The sequence below is a fragment of the Terrapene carolina genome, unplaced genomic scaffold (assembly GCF_002925995.2).
Source record: "Terrapene carolina triunguis isolate 2854851 unplaced genomic scaffold, T_m_triunguis-2.0 Scaffold62, whole genome shotgun sequence".
NCBI classification, from domain to species: domain Eukaryota; kingdom Metazoa; phylum Chordata; order Testudines; family Emydidae; genus Terrapene; species Terrapene triunguis.
Window position 1 is genome coordinate 46,910,434 of NW_020664413.1, and position 13,839 is coordinate 46,924,272.

The window sequence follows — 13,839 nt, forward strand, 5'->3', positions numbered from 1 at the left end:
TTTGATCACATTGGCTAATGTGCCACTTTTTTTGCTACTTTTGGTGGTAGGCCATGCAGCACAGAGGTGTTAAACAGGCTAAAAAAAAAACCTGATTGCTTATTGTTTAGACTTTTGAGCGTGTGGAAGCTGAGCTCCAAACTTGGTCCACAGTACAACAGAGACACTTGATTATGAGTTATTACTAAGTTAAACAGCTACCAAAATTTGTGAATGCATGAAATGTAACTAACATATGTATAGAGGAAGGAAATGTCCATCAAAATATATTTTTTGTTTTAAATGGTCATTTTGTCAAAGTGATAGATTTAGCTTTGGCTAACAGAAAAGTAGATTTACACACTTTTTAATGTGCTTCACATGAAATAGAATATTTCCTGTGACCTTTAAGATGTTTCTCTGAAGAAATAAGTCACAGCATTTTGGCTTTAGCAATTTGATTATAAAGGATGGCTTTAAAAATTGTTATAGTAGAAAATTCCTTTTAAAAAAAAAGCTTTTTAATGTCTGTATAGTACATATGGTTAAACTAACAGAACCAAAATATGTATACACTCTATGGATCTGGGCTGCAGTCATCTTCACTCGGGAAACAATACCATCAAACTCAGTGAATTACCATTGGGCGTTGGTACCATTCCTTCTTTTACTAGAAGAATTTGCAAACCAAATTGCAAACCATACCATGTTTCTGACTCTTCCTAGTATGCCAGTGCTTCCTGAACATATGAAATCCTTATCGAGCCCATGAATATAACAATGAAAAACAAAATGTTCAGAGATAAATATTAAATATGGTAAGTAGATTATTGTTTGGCCAACAGAAAAATAAATCTGAAAGATTACACAAGTCATCTGCCTTACAGGTGAGTGTGGGTATTTGCCATGTTCGCCTGCCTTCAGTAATGTGTTTTGATTCGTGTAACTAATTATTCATATAAAAATGTTTATAACATATGTCCTTCATCAAGTTCCACCCTCTGGATGGAATTGTTTTTCTCTGATGGATTCATAATGGTTAAATAATCAACCACACTTCAAACCAGATATACATTTAAAAGACTATTTGAATGTCAAGCTTATAAATTATTGTCACTGTCGATGCTTTCATTGTTGCACCAGTTCTGTTCAGTCCTTCAAATACAGATCCAGAGTTTCCACTGATACCAATATAATGTCCTTGACAAGCTGTGTTACCCCTAAAATCAGACTTGGGGCACCCCCACAATGGTTTGCCTATTCCAGTAACTCGATGGTCTGTTTTGGTAAGTAAAAGGAGGTGGCCCACCCTAGAGGAATTGCCAGGGTTTTACCATGGGTTCCCCTATGAACTTCAGGGAACTCTCCAGAACGAACTAACTTTGTTTACCCTTGGGAGGACGGATACAGCCTTCCGCTCAAAGGATTGACACTTAAGCAGTAATCATTGAAAACAAAATATTCTCTATTTAACGTACCAATATTCCTTAATACTCTAGATCTTAAAAGCATACATTAAGAAACAGAAACACAAATTCTATGAGCACAAGTATGTACATTAAAGTACCCAATACTATAGTGTCATACAGTTGGTGGTGGCTTAAGTGATTTCGTTCTACATATGGTGATCAATCAGATGTAGGATGCTGACAGCAATTTTAGTCAAATACTATATTTTGTACATAATAACAAACATACAGACATAGACATCCAACTGTATCTCAAGCATACACGCTCGTGAACCTTATAAACAATTATTTTATTTACTTAATATATTTTTATCATCTTATTAGGCTCTACGGCTTCCACTCCAATTGTTATTAATATTTATTTCTATTTTTCCCTTCAGCTAATGGTGGGAGGGCAGTGTTCTTAATGCTGTACTCCGTAATAGAGCAACTAAAAATCTCTCTCATGAGCAGTTTGACACTGATGAATGTTAGTTTGCAGATTCCACTTCGGAATTTTTGTGAATAAATCAATTATGCGGAGAAGAAAATAATTGATTCCTCAAACCTACTGTATGTGGCTCACTAATGGGAGTGACAGGACACAATAAAATAATGGCTTGATTAATCCCTGCAAGCTCAGAGAGATTCAGTTTGGCATTCTGCTGTTCCCACAAGGAGTTATTATGCACCAAAGCTGGGATTCATTCCCCCCAGGAGTGTGTACGTCTGTTGGGAGGCTCAGTTTTAAGTCTGGGACTCCATAAAAGCCCAGTGGAGGCTGCCTGGGATATGCACTGAACTGATTGGTGCATCTACCTGATGGGCTGTGCTGGCTAGTTCCAGGTTCCCACCCACAGCAGAGTAGGGGATTGCACTCCTGCACCCCTCCACTTCCCACAAAAAAATCCCCCAAACAAACGTTGTGCTGTTTGGTCTCATCAGGCAGAATCTGACCCTATAGATGTGGCAATACAAAGTGACTCCTTCTGAGGACATATGCCAGTAGTGCATTTCAGATGATACCCTCAGATTTGGTTTGTTAGGCTAACAGACCCCAGAAAATTTGGCTTGCTTTTAGGCTTCCAGCAGCAACATGGATCAAAAATATATAACCTTTTTTATGCAAAGTCATATAGGTAGTGTTTGGACTTCATGAGATTATGTGTTGGCTCATAGGTGAATGAGTGATTTGTTAAAATAGTCCCTTTTATACACATTTCAAGGCAATGTTGTGTGGATTGGTGCTGTACCATGTTGATCTCAGGATATTAGAGACATAAGATGGGTGGATAAGGCAATACATGTTAAATGACACATTATCTGTTTAGATGAAGCACGTTAGGGGAAGGTGGGTGCGGTAATGTCTTTTATTGGATCAACTTCTGTTGTGAAGGAGACGAGCTTACACAGCTCTTCGGGTCTGGGAAACAATCAATGTGTCACATCTAAATGAAGGTGGAACAGATTGTATATCATAAGTAGTTAACATATTCTAAGGGACCATTAAAGGTGAAGTGGCCAGAGAACACCCCTGCGGGCATAGGACCAAAAAAAAAAAAAAAAGGTAGGGGAGGGGTTAGTGGGTTACAGATCGTTGTAATAAGCCATAAATCCAGTGTCTGTATTCAGTCCATGATATTTAGTGTCTAGCAAGGTTATGAATTTAAGCTCCCAGGCTCTGCTTTTGAAGGTGTTCTGCAGCTGCAACAACACTGCAAACATACACAAAGCACATGTCTAGACAACAAAGGTTCTAAGACAGCTGAACCACCATCTCAGGCAATATCCTCACTGCAGTATCTAAATCTTGGTTGGTATCTCTGTTGGGATTTTCTCACTTTTACCTGCCCATGTTCTTGTCCAGTGTCAGTATTGGGATTTTCTGGACTATTCCCACTGGTTTGGTGATAATTGCAGTAGTACATCTGTCATAGTAGCCTTACTGCAGCCATCTTTATTTTGCAGCCTCCCACTTGCTGTTTTTGTTGCTCTTTCTCTTGATTTGCTGGCATGAACTGATTAAGTATTACGAGCAATTGTAACGTGGTGCGCTCTGTCCTAGCCCTTGTATGCCCAGAAACCTCAGACTCTCGAGTAAGTGGCACCTTCATGTTATTTATTTATATTCCCACCACTGCCACCAATAGTCTTGTGCAGGCAAGTATTTACAGTGGTTTCTTGCCCTGTCCCCCCAGGGCCAGAGAAAAACAGAAACATCCCTACCTTGGGATCTCAGAGCATGCTGGGTTCGCTAACCCAATCTCTCCCTTTCCTGTGTCAACTTTTCCAGCCCTTAGCTGATCAGTCTTGGGCTGATGAACCAATTACCTACATATCTGCCAATGAGTCTTCTCCAGGGGAACTAATTGGTACCTAAGCGATCAGAGGGCTGGCTCGCTTGTTCGTCTCCAGCACTCTCACAACAGTGAGACATTTCAAGTGGCTTTGCTACATTTTTGTGCTTATAAACCAGAATCTGGGCTGTCCCTAGCCATTTGGGTGCCCTACGCAGCCCCAGGCCTTCCCCCCCCCCCCCAGGGTCTGGGAGGCAGGAGCTGTGGGGGGCACTTTTGGGGGCCCCACAGGCCCAGAGTGGGCCGGGGGATTAGCGAGGGGCCGGGAGCAGCCCGCTCAGCTTCCCTCACCCAGGCCCCAGCCGTGTTGCTCGGGGGAGGGTGCTTGGGGGAAAGGATTCCTCCCCCCCCCCCCACTACCAGCAGCGGTGGGAAGCAGAGCAGCCTGGCCCCAGCCCGCTCTACTCCACCAGTTCCCAGCCGTGGCGCTCCGCTTCCCGCTGCTGGTGAGAGCCGGGGACGGTCCTTTCCCCAACCCGAGTGACGTAGCTGGGGCCGTGGCAAGGGAAGTGGAGCGGGCTGGGGCCGCGTCTCTCCACTTCCCACCACCAATGAGTGTGGGGGGCGTCCTTTCCATTGTCATAGCCTTGACCCCGCAAGTTTTCTATAGGCAGTGACATCTCTTCTAACTGATGAATAACTCCTTGTGGGAACAGCAGAATGCCATAGTTTCTGTCATACCAGCTACAGTTGTCTCCATAAGCAACACAAATCCCAAGTAGTGTTCCTTTATGCATACTGATTCAGTCTCATTCTCTGTCTCTGAAGTAAGCCTATCCACAAACCGAATGATCATGGTCATTTGTTCAACATGGCCTGCATCTGGTGTACAATCTAGAATGATCGAAAAGTATTTTGCAGCATGAGCAGATGCTAGGATTTTTTGTTTGATGGCATTGGATAGAAGCTGAATAAGCTCATTCTGCATGTCTTTCCCTAGGTAATGTACATGCATCTCCTTGTCCTTAATCCTGCAAAGATGCTCATCCATAAGCGGGTCAAACGAAGCTAGATATTCGACAAATTTGAGGAAGTTCCCGTTACCAGAAGTGTGCAGTTTTTCTTGTGTTCCCCAAAAGGCCAGGTTTTGCATACCAAGAACTCTGACCAAAGCAATCGGACGTTTTAGTATTTGCTGCCAATACTTTTCTTCTTGCTTAATGAAGTGCAAATGTTCATCAATTGTTCTCTTGTATTTCAATCGCAGTTCAAGTCCCTTCCATGTTTGAACATTTGTCAAATGTTGACTGCTTTTCTCATGCCCTGAAAGAATTGCAGGACATATCCCCAGACAGATTTTTGCCCCAGATCCCTAAATGGCCCTCTTAAGGATTGAACATTCAACCCTGGGTTTAGCAGGCCAATGCTCAAACCACTGAGCTGTCCCTCCCCCCCAAGGGTCAAATTTTGTCAGATGCATGGGGCAGACTTCAAATAAGTAACTTTATAGCTTTTTTCCCCCCTGTGGCTGCAGTGTGTGACTTAAGGAGCTCCAGAATTTTCCCACCTCAGAGTAGCACACCAGTTTCAAATCTCTTCTGTCTTGTATAAGGTAGGTTAATGGAGTCCTCCCCAAAAAAGGTAATTTAGTCATAATGTGTTTTTGTGCGATATAGCACATTTCTCAGACCAAGCACTTCTTTGTAATGAAGATAAGTGACTCTGTTTGTTGGAGTAAACTGAGAATATTAAACTTATTGATGTTTTCTTAGGAGCCAAATAGAGGTAGTTTTCTGTTAACTTGTCAAACACCATCATATATAGACAAACACACAGGAGAGGAATTGTTTATTCCTGATGTGAGGGGACTGTTATCAAGAATGTACATAGAGGGTTCTGATTAGAACACAGCTATGTTTGGCATCCTGTTCTATGTTTGATATCCTGAAAAAAATACTTAAGTGTACTGCCAGATTTACTAGTCAAACAGTGAGCATGTTCGAGCAATGCAGATCTGGAGAATCTTCCCACAACCAGACCCTCACAACAAAATCCATGATGCAGGAAGGAAAATATTTTGTTTGAGTTCCACTGTCTTGCTCACATGCAGTGATTTGTACCAAAGAGGAGGAAATTGCCTGTGGATATTCCACAATAATTGAATTCATCCTCACATTGTCAGTCTTTGTTTTTATTACAACTAATGAAAAAGTGGGTTAATGGTAGATTTTAATGTAGCAGGCTATAAGTTAAAATGCAGTTACCTCTGTAATAAGACAACTTTCAATGACTAGTACTGTATTTGGAACACTTTACACTGATAGAATAAACAACCCAAGCATGGAAAAGCTGAAGAAAGTTAAACTAGCCTGCTAAAGTGCCTTTCTTTTTCCCCAGAGAATTATTTTATCAGTAGGACACTCCACTATATAAAAAGCACATGTAAATTTTTTCTGTTAGCCAAAAAAGATCATTGCTAAAACTATGTAGTTTTTGTAGTTTTTGAAAGCCAAATCTAGTGTTTCATGTTGGAACATTGACTCCTGCATGTAGATAACAACACTTGTTTGCTGTAACTCATGTTTTTACATTTTCTATTCAGGAATTGTTAAGAAAATGTTTGTTGGAAAGAAGTTAGAAATTATCAACGAAATCACCTCTCTCCGAGGATTTCAACAGTCAAGGGGTTTTTTAAACACAGGGGGCCTGATTCTGATCACACCTCCTTAAATCAGGGAGTAAATGTGTTGAAATCCATTGATGTCAAAGTATAAAACTGATTTAAATGAGATCAGTATCAGATCTAATATATTTATTATCTCAAATGGAATGTACACATAGCTAAAAAATTATACATCCTAGTTTAAGTGCTGCACTACCTGGCTAGCAGGAGGTGGAAGCAGCATGGAGACAGGTATTTTATGACTTAGAATGAGGGAGCTAATTTTAATCACACTTTTGAGCCTGACTCTGCATTGCTTACGTACTCAAAGTTCCACCGCTGACTTCCCAGTCGTTGACTTTAGTGGGCCTTTGGGCAGGCAAGAGATATAGGACAAGGCCAATCATGTTTAAAAAGTGAGGATGCTATTCTTGAAATTGTTTGTATTAAAATGTAAACGTGTGTTACTCTTTTGACCAAATGCACTCTGCATTCTGCTAAGGATTTGGGATACTATAGCAGTTTTTTAATGATAAACACTTTTATCCAAGCTTTTTTTGTTTACTTTTAAGAGAAGTATTAAATATTTCCTGCTAAAAATCTGAAGCCATTCACCCCTTTGTAGTAAACCTTTTCCAAAAAAAAAAGCTTGTGCAGTAATTCATATTCTCAACATTTTAAAATTTAAAAATTAGTTTTACCAACTGAAATTTCGGTAATTTTAGTCACAAATTAAGATTTATTAAATCTCTATATATGTTTTCCAAGTACTTGGATACATTATTCCTCAATTAAACTGATCGATTCAGTTAAAGCACAATATGATGTCAGACTTTAATGCATATTATGATCTCAAGTCTTTTGTAACAATATTTTTACAGCATCTTTGCAGCTGTGTTGGGGGAAAGGCCCTTTTTAATGCTCGCTAGCGCATGAAGCTCACAGAGTCCAATTCTGTGAGATGATGAAACCCATGGAGCTGATGACACAGGAAGTGCTGAGCATCTTGCAGGACTGCACCTTAAATGTTGAACAAGCACTTCATTGCCTTGGCAATCATTTTCAAACACACACTCTTGTAAACATTTATTTTCCATTTCAAACATACTTGACATTTTGCATCCCTCTTTTTACGTGTTTCTATCTTTTGTATCCTTTTGTCAGGTGTCTTCATGTCTCAGAGTATTTACTACAGTACGACTGTATTTATTGCTGAAAATGTCATTAAGATTTGTAAAACATTATAGCTCATGCAATAGAATAAAATAGTTTTTAAAAGTTATGGCTGCCTTATTTTTAATTTGCATTTAGAATTTCTTTAAGAAGCGCACGTTATTCAGGAACACACTAATCTCATGTGAACTTTCTTTGCTAGATTTATAACAAGAAATTAAATTTTCCCACCAAATCACTCCTATATTAAGAACTTGTCATCGGTCTCCAAAACTGCACTTACTATTAATTTGTTTACTTAGGCTCCAAATCCAGTAATAAGCTCTGTGTAGGCAGACAACTGTGTCCTCAAAGAGCTCACTAAAGGATTGAGACCTTATGTCCTAATAAACCCCCTACTGACTATATTTAGAGCAGGACTGACTCCTTACAATAGGCGTGATTCTGAAAGGTGCTGACCCACAATTTCTACTGACGTCACTGGGAATTGCAGAAACATTCTCAGACCCAAGCCCAAATTTTTTGGCTCATTGCAGTCCTGTTGCATAATGTGCTTTGCTTCAGAGAATCTCAGGACTTTACCTCCAGAACAGAGCAAGTCCTTTGAAGTCTATGTCATGTTATTACACTAATTGCCTTCTGTTTCGGTCCCCAGTTACATCTTTGAGGTCATTTTTTAAATGTCCTTAGTCACTAGATTGCTGATGACTGTAACAATAAGCCCTAATTTCTGTTAATGTCCGAGGAATGTTGACTGTTCACAGACAAGCCATGAAAGGATTAAATAAGATCTGAAATGAACTCCACAGAATGTTATCTAAATAGTCTGGCTTTATTGACAAACCTGGAAGTCTAAGAACAACATTGTAATTGTTTTGTAACATCACAAAGACACTACCTAAAGAGAGGTACAATTATATTTTATCTCTTCAGCAGGTGCACAGAGTGCTCCTGATACACAAATGTAACCTTGTTTATTATAATGGAAATTAGAGGAGACTATACCCTGTTCATTCTCACGCTCTCTTTGGTACATACTTTGTTGTTGTAACTTTAAACAAATGTTTACTAGCTGGCCGCCAAAGCAGTCTGTGGACAGCACACTGTTGGTGGGAGAGCTTCTCCCGCTGACAAAGCTTCTGCCGTTCACAGAGGTGGTTTTATTATGCGGATGGGAGAGCTCTCTACTGTTGACATAGAGCATCTTCCCTACATTCACTGCAGCGATGCAGTTGCATTGGTACAGCTGCACTGCTGAACATGTACACATGGCCTTAGATTGTTCGTTTGCTTAACCCCTTAGAAAATCATCTAATGCCCCCAGGTGATGTAATCTGTGGAGCAAATACACTTCTATTTCAACAGCTTGAGTAGCCCATATGACCTCAATGACCCTGCTGTTGGTTCCTGGTTCCTTGGACCAATAACTAGTGTGTCAGGCCTATCCACATAAACCTTTGGCAATTATACCACAAGGAAAACAAATTTCTTGTTTTTTGTGGTCTGACCAGTAACAGACACTCACCCAAATGTGGGGTGCCCAGATAGCAAGTGTGAAAAATCAGGACAGAGTGTGTGGGGGGGTAATAGGCACCTATATAAGAAAAAGCCCCAAATATTGGGACTGTCCCTATAAAATTGGAACATCTGGTCGCCCTACTCAAATGTCTCATTAGATACGAGGCCTGGTATGAGTAACTTGAGTTAGGATGATAGGGTCAACAATCCATAATTTGCAGCTTTTGAAGTCATCAACTGAGGAGTTTACCTATGTACAGCAAAGTAAAAAAAACACTGTAGTCTGATGGGATACCACCTATCCAATGGCCAGAGGAAAGGAAAACACTCAGTTTATCTGTACCAGTGTATTCTCTCTCACACACACATATAAAATTAACAGGTGATAAACTGGTTTTTAGTTATACAGCTGCTTTGGGATTCAAATGAAGGGGTGCTGTCTTTGTGCAGGATTGATTTACCTAGCCAGATTTGTAGAAAATGTGCTTTAAATCAAATTAGCTGTGCTAGTTTGTTGTACTCAGCAGTAACTAATTTAATGTCAAGATACTGGCTGATACCACTGGGATGGCTTCAGGTCTTAATCTTAGAGATATTTTGGCATGTGTGTCGTCATATAAATTAAGTTTAAGTTGCGTAAAACTAGGAAAAGAATAAAGAGGACCAGAGAAGGGGAGCAAAATTAGCAATTTCGAGAGAATTGAGTTTTTTTGTGGTACACTTTAGTCAAGCAACAGCTTCCTAAAGGTACTGTATTGATTACCATCATTTTACATAAATTCAGATTACTGCCATGAAATTCTGACCTTAAATGCTGTTTAGGACTTGATGACGTTTGTGTAACTTTGGATAGAGGTATTTGAATTTGTTTCCAAATTCCATATGGCTGCAAAGATCAGTTTTAGGAAGGGACAATATCTCTTTATACAGTGTTGTTCTCATGTGACTTACTGGTGCTCTTTCTTGGATAGGATGATACCTCATATTCATCTTTTCTGTTTTCTTCAAAGGTGCAAAGCTTTTGTATCCGTGATTATATCAGTTGTACTGCTCTCAGTCCCTGGCTCCTGAGCAGCCAAAGGCAAAACTGAAATTATTACTTAAGTACAGTAACTCCTCACTTAACGTTGTAGTTTTGTTCCTGAAAAATGCGACGTTAAGTGAAACGATGTTAAGCGAATCCAATTTCCCCATAAGAATTAATGTAAATGGGGGGGTTAGGTTCCAGGGCAGCTTCCCCTACTCTGCAAGCATCAGGGGTGGGGGGCTCAACCCTCAGCCTGCCCACTCCACCCCTTCCCCAAACCCCCAACCTTGACCAGCTTCTTCTCCCCCACCTCCTCCCCCTTTACTTCGCATGCTGCGTCCTGCCTCCTCCCCCCCCCCTCCGTCCCCTCCCTTCTGAACGCCATAAGCCAGCTGATTGCCGCGTTGGGAAGGCGGGGAGGGAGGGGGGAGACGCACGGAGTCCTCGCTCCTCCCTCCTGCCCGGGGCAATCAGCTGGCTTGCCACGTTCGGGAGGCAGGGGAGGGAGGGGGAGCAGTGCACCGAGTCCTCGCTCCTCCCACCTCCCTCCTGCCCAGGGCAATCAGCTGGCTTGCGGCATTTAGGAGGCAGGGGGGAGGAGGGAGGACTTGGTGCAGGCTTCCCCTTTCTCCCCCGCCTCCTGCCTGGGGCAATCAGCTGGCTTGTGGCATTTAGGAGGCAGGGGAGGGAGGGGGAGCCTGCACACCGAGTCCTCGCTCCTCCCTCCTGCCTCCAAAATGCCGCAAGCCAGCTGATTGCCGCGGGCAGGAGGCGGGGGGAGGAAGGGGTAGGCGCTGATCTGCGGGTCTGCTGGCAGGCGGGAGGCGCTTGCGTGGGGGGCGTGTAGGGAGGCTCCCAGCTGTGGAGAGAGCAGGCAGCCAAACAACGTAAGAGTGGAGCATTGCACAACTGTAAATGAGTATGTTCCCTAATTGATCAGCAATGAGACAACGTTAAGCAGAACGACTTTAAGTGAGGAGTTACTGTATGTTGATTTTCTTGAGGTCATGGAAATATTACCCAGCAGCTCAGGGTATTCTTCCTAGTCTATTTCATTCAGATGTGGTGTTCTTTCCCACTCTGCCCCATATTCCCTGCAATTGTTAAACCTACTTAGAAGTCTTTTCTTAGGGTATGTCTACACTTACCCGGTAGTTCGGCGGCGAGCGATCGAACTTCTGGGTTCGACTTATCGCGTCTTGTCTGGACGCGATAAGTCGAACCAGGAAGTGCTCGCCGTCGACTGCGGTACTCCAGCTAGACGAGAGGAGTACCGCGGAGTCGACGGGGGAGCCTGCCTGCCGCGTGTGGACCGAGGTAAGTTCGAACTAAGGTACTTCGAACTTCAGCTACGTTATTCACGTAGCTGAAGTTGCGTACCTTAGTTCGAATTAGGGGGTTAGTGTAGACCTGGCCTTAGATTAGCTCTTGATTGCAGGGACTATCTTGCTACACGTTTGTACACCATGCAGCATAATGAGACCCCAATACTGATTACAGATAAGAGGCCTCCTGTCCATTTCATCTTGAACAGAGACGGCAAAAGCCACAACAAAGCTATGCACTGGTAATTCTATCTTCACAACTCCAGCAAGACATTGTTACACAACAACATCATGCTGACTTCTTGTCCTGCTTTTGTACCAACTGGTGCCCAGCACTGGACACTCATCTCTCAAACCCTCTCTCTGGAAATTGTTAACAGGTTAAACTAGTCGGGTGAACCTATGGAGCTTTCTCCCATAAACAACAATTTTGGAGTCTCTGGTGCTCCCAGTGCATCAGGACCAAATATGTCCTTTAAGTGATGTGTAAGCTGCAGATGAGCAGGTAACATTTTGGAGAAAAGGGACTTAAGACAAACATGAAAAGATTTTAGTTTATTTTGTAAAAAAAAAAAAAATTTGATTCTTAGTGGATGGAACCAGATGTCAGTCTTCTTTCTTCCCTCTTCCTTTTCTTTCCCTCCCTTCATTTCTTTACTTTTTTTTCCTGTTCTCCCCTTATTTTAGAAAAAAAATTTCAATTAAATATAAATAAAAAACCTTCCTCTTTATAAATGCAATTTTTAAAAGTGTTTTGAATTGTCACTCAGGAATCACTCAAGCCTTCAGCTGTATTCAGTGAGTTTGTGTGCTTCTTCCCTTCATTGGCCTCCATTTTTCTGATGTTCTCTTATCAAGAGAGGAAACCATATATATTCAAGAATGCTCCCTCTAACACAAGACTTCAGACTGTCAGTGAATTAAGTAGAGCTCACCCATTAGTTGCTTAAGTATTCTTAAATTCTGACCTATTAAATATTGGGAAGTTCCCTGGTTGTACATAATGGCTTTATGTGCTGCTCCCCTGACTGATAGTTTCATGTCCAGTACGTTTTCAATAATTCAACAAAGTGCATCCCATTACCACTATAATCTCATTAGACATATGTTATAAATTAGAAGCACTACTTTTCTTTTTACAGGCAATTATAGACTTTTAATAGATTATTTCCACTTCTATGAGTAAAGAGGGCCACATTTTCTCAAAGTTACCTCTGATGGGTCCCCACCTGATTTGTATCTGCAAATAAATACTTGCAAAATTAAAGGCTGTGTTGAGGTCTGGTGGTAGATTGTTGTACTTTTCAAAAAAAAAAAATATTAAAACAGATACACTACATCATAGCATACTTGATGCATCTCATTAAATATAATTTGAAGCAACTGGATGGAAGATAGCAATAAAAATATTGCAACTAGAGAGTTTGTAAGCACTACCAAAATCTACAGCATCTGATTTAAAGACCAAAGCAATGTTAGATGCCTGGGAAAAGACAGATGTCAAATTATTTGAATAAGTTTCATAAAATCACCTCCCATTTCTCATTTTATCAGAACCAAATTGTAAAAAAAATTGTGGTTTGCTATCACAAATATCTACATTTTAATACTTTTTTAAAATAGTTTTTCTGTTTAGTGTATTAGTAACTGATTAACTTATTAGTACATGTGATGGGGTGTACCTACCCCACACCAGCCCCCAAAGGGTTAACTGTGCTTTGCAGGCTGAGGAAGCCCCACCCTTCAGACCCTGCTACACATGCTCAGCCTGGAGGCAGAGTATAAAAGGAAGCAGCCCACCTGAGTCTGGGCAGGCTGCTGGCTCTCTTCAGGGAGTTGCTACAGGGCTCGATTACAGACTCATGACACACAGAGCTCCAGATGGACTCCAGGCTGCCTGACGAACCCAGAGAAGAGACCGCACCAGCAGGAGCTACAGTGCTTGAGGACCCCAGAGACCCGGGGGGGGGGGGGGGGGGGGGGAACCATGGAGAATTGCTGAGGGAGAAAGGATAGGAAGGAGCCCAGGGGACTTAGACTTTGCTCTGGTGAGTGAAGCGGGGAACCGGCCAGCATGTTTTGGGAAGATCCCTGCTGACTCGGTGGTGAGCACTCCCATCACTGCCAGGGCCCTGGGATGGGATATGGAGGAGCAGGGAGGGCCTGAGTCCCCCTACCCTGGGCACCCCACTTCCCCAACAAGCCAATAGGCCACACTGTATCCCAGAAGTGGGCGCATTTATTGACTCAGGCCCTTAGGCTACTCTGTCCTGGGTAGAAGGACCGCGCTATTGACTCAAGTTATTAGGCTACACTACCCTGAGCAGGAGGCACGTACTATTGACTCAGGCTATTTGGCCACACTGCCCTGAGTAGAAGGGCTGTGCTCTTGACTCGGGCTATTAGACCA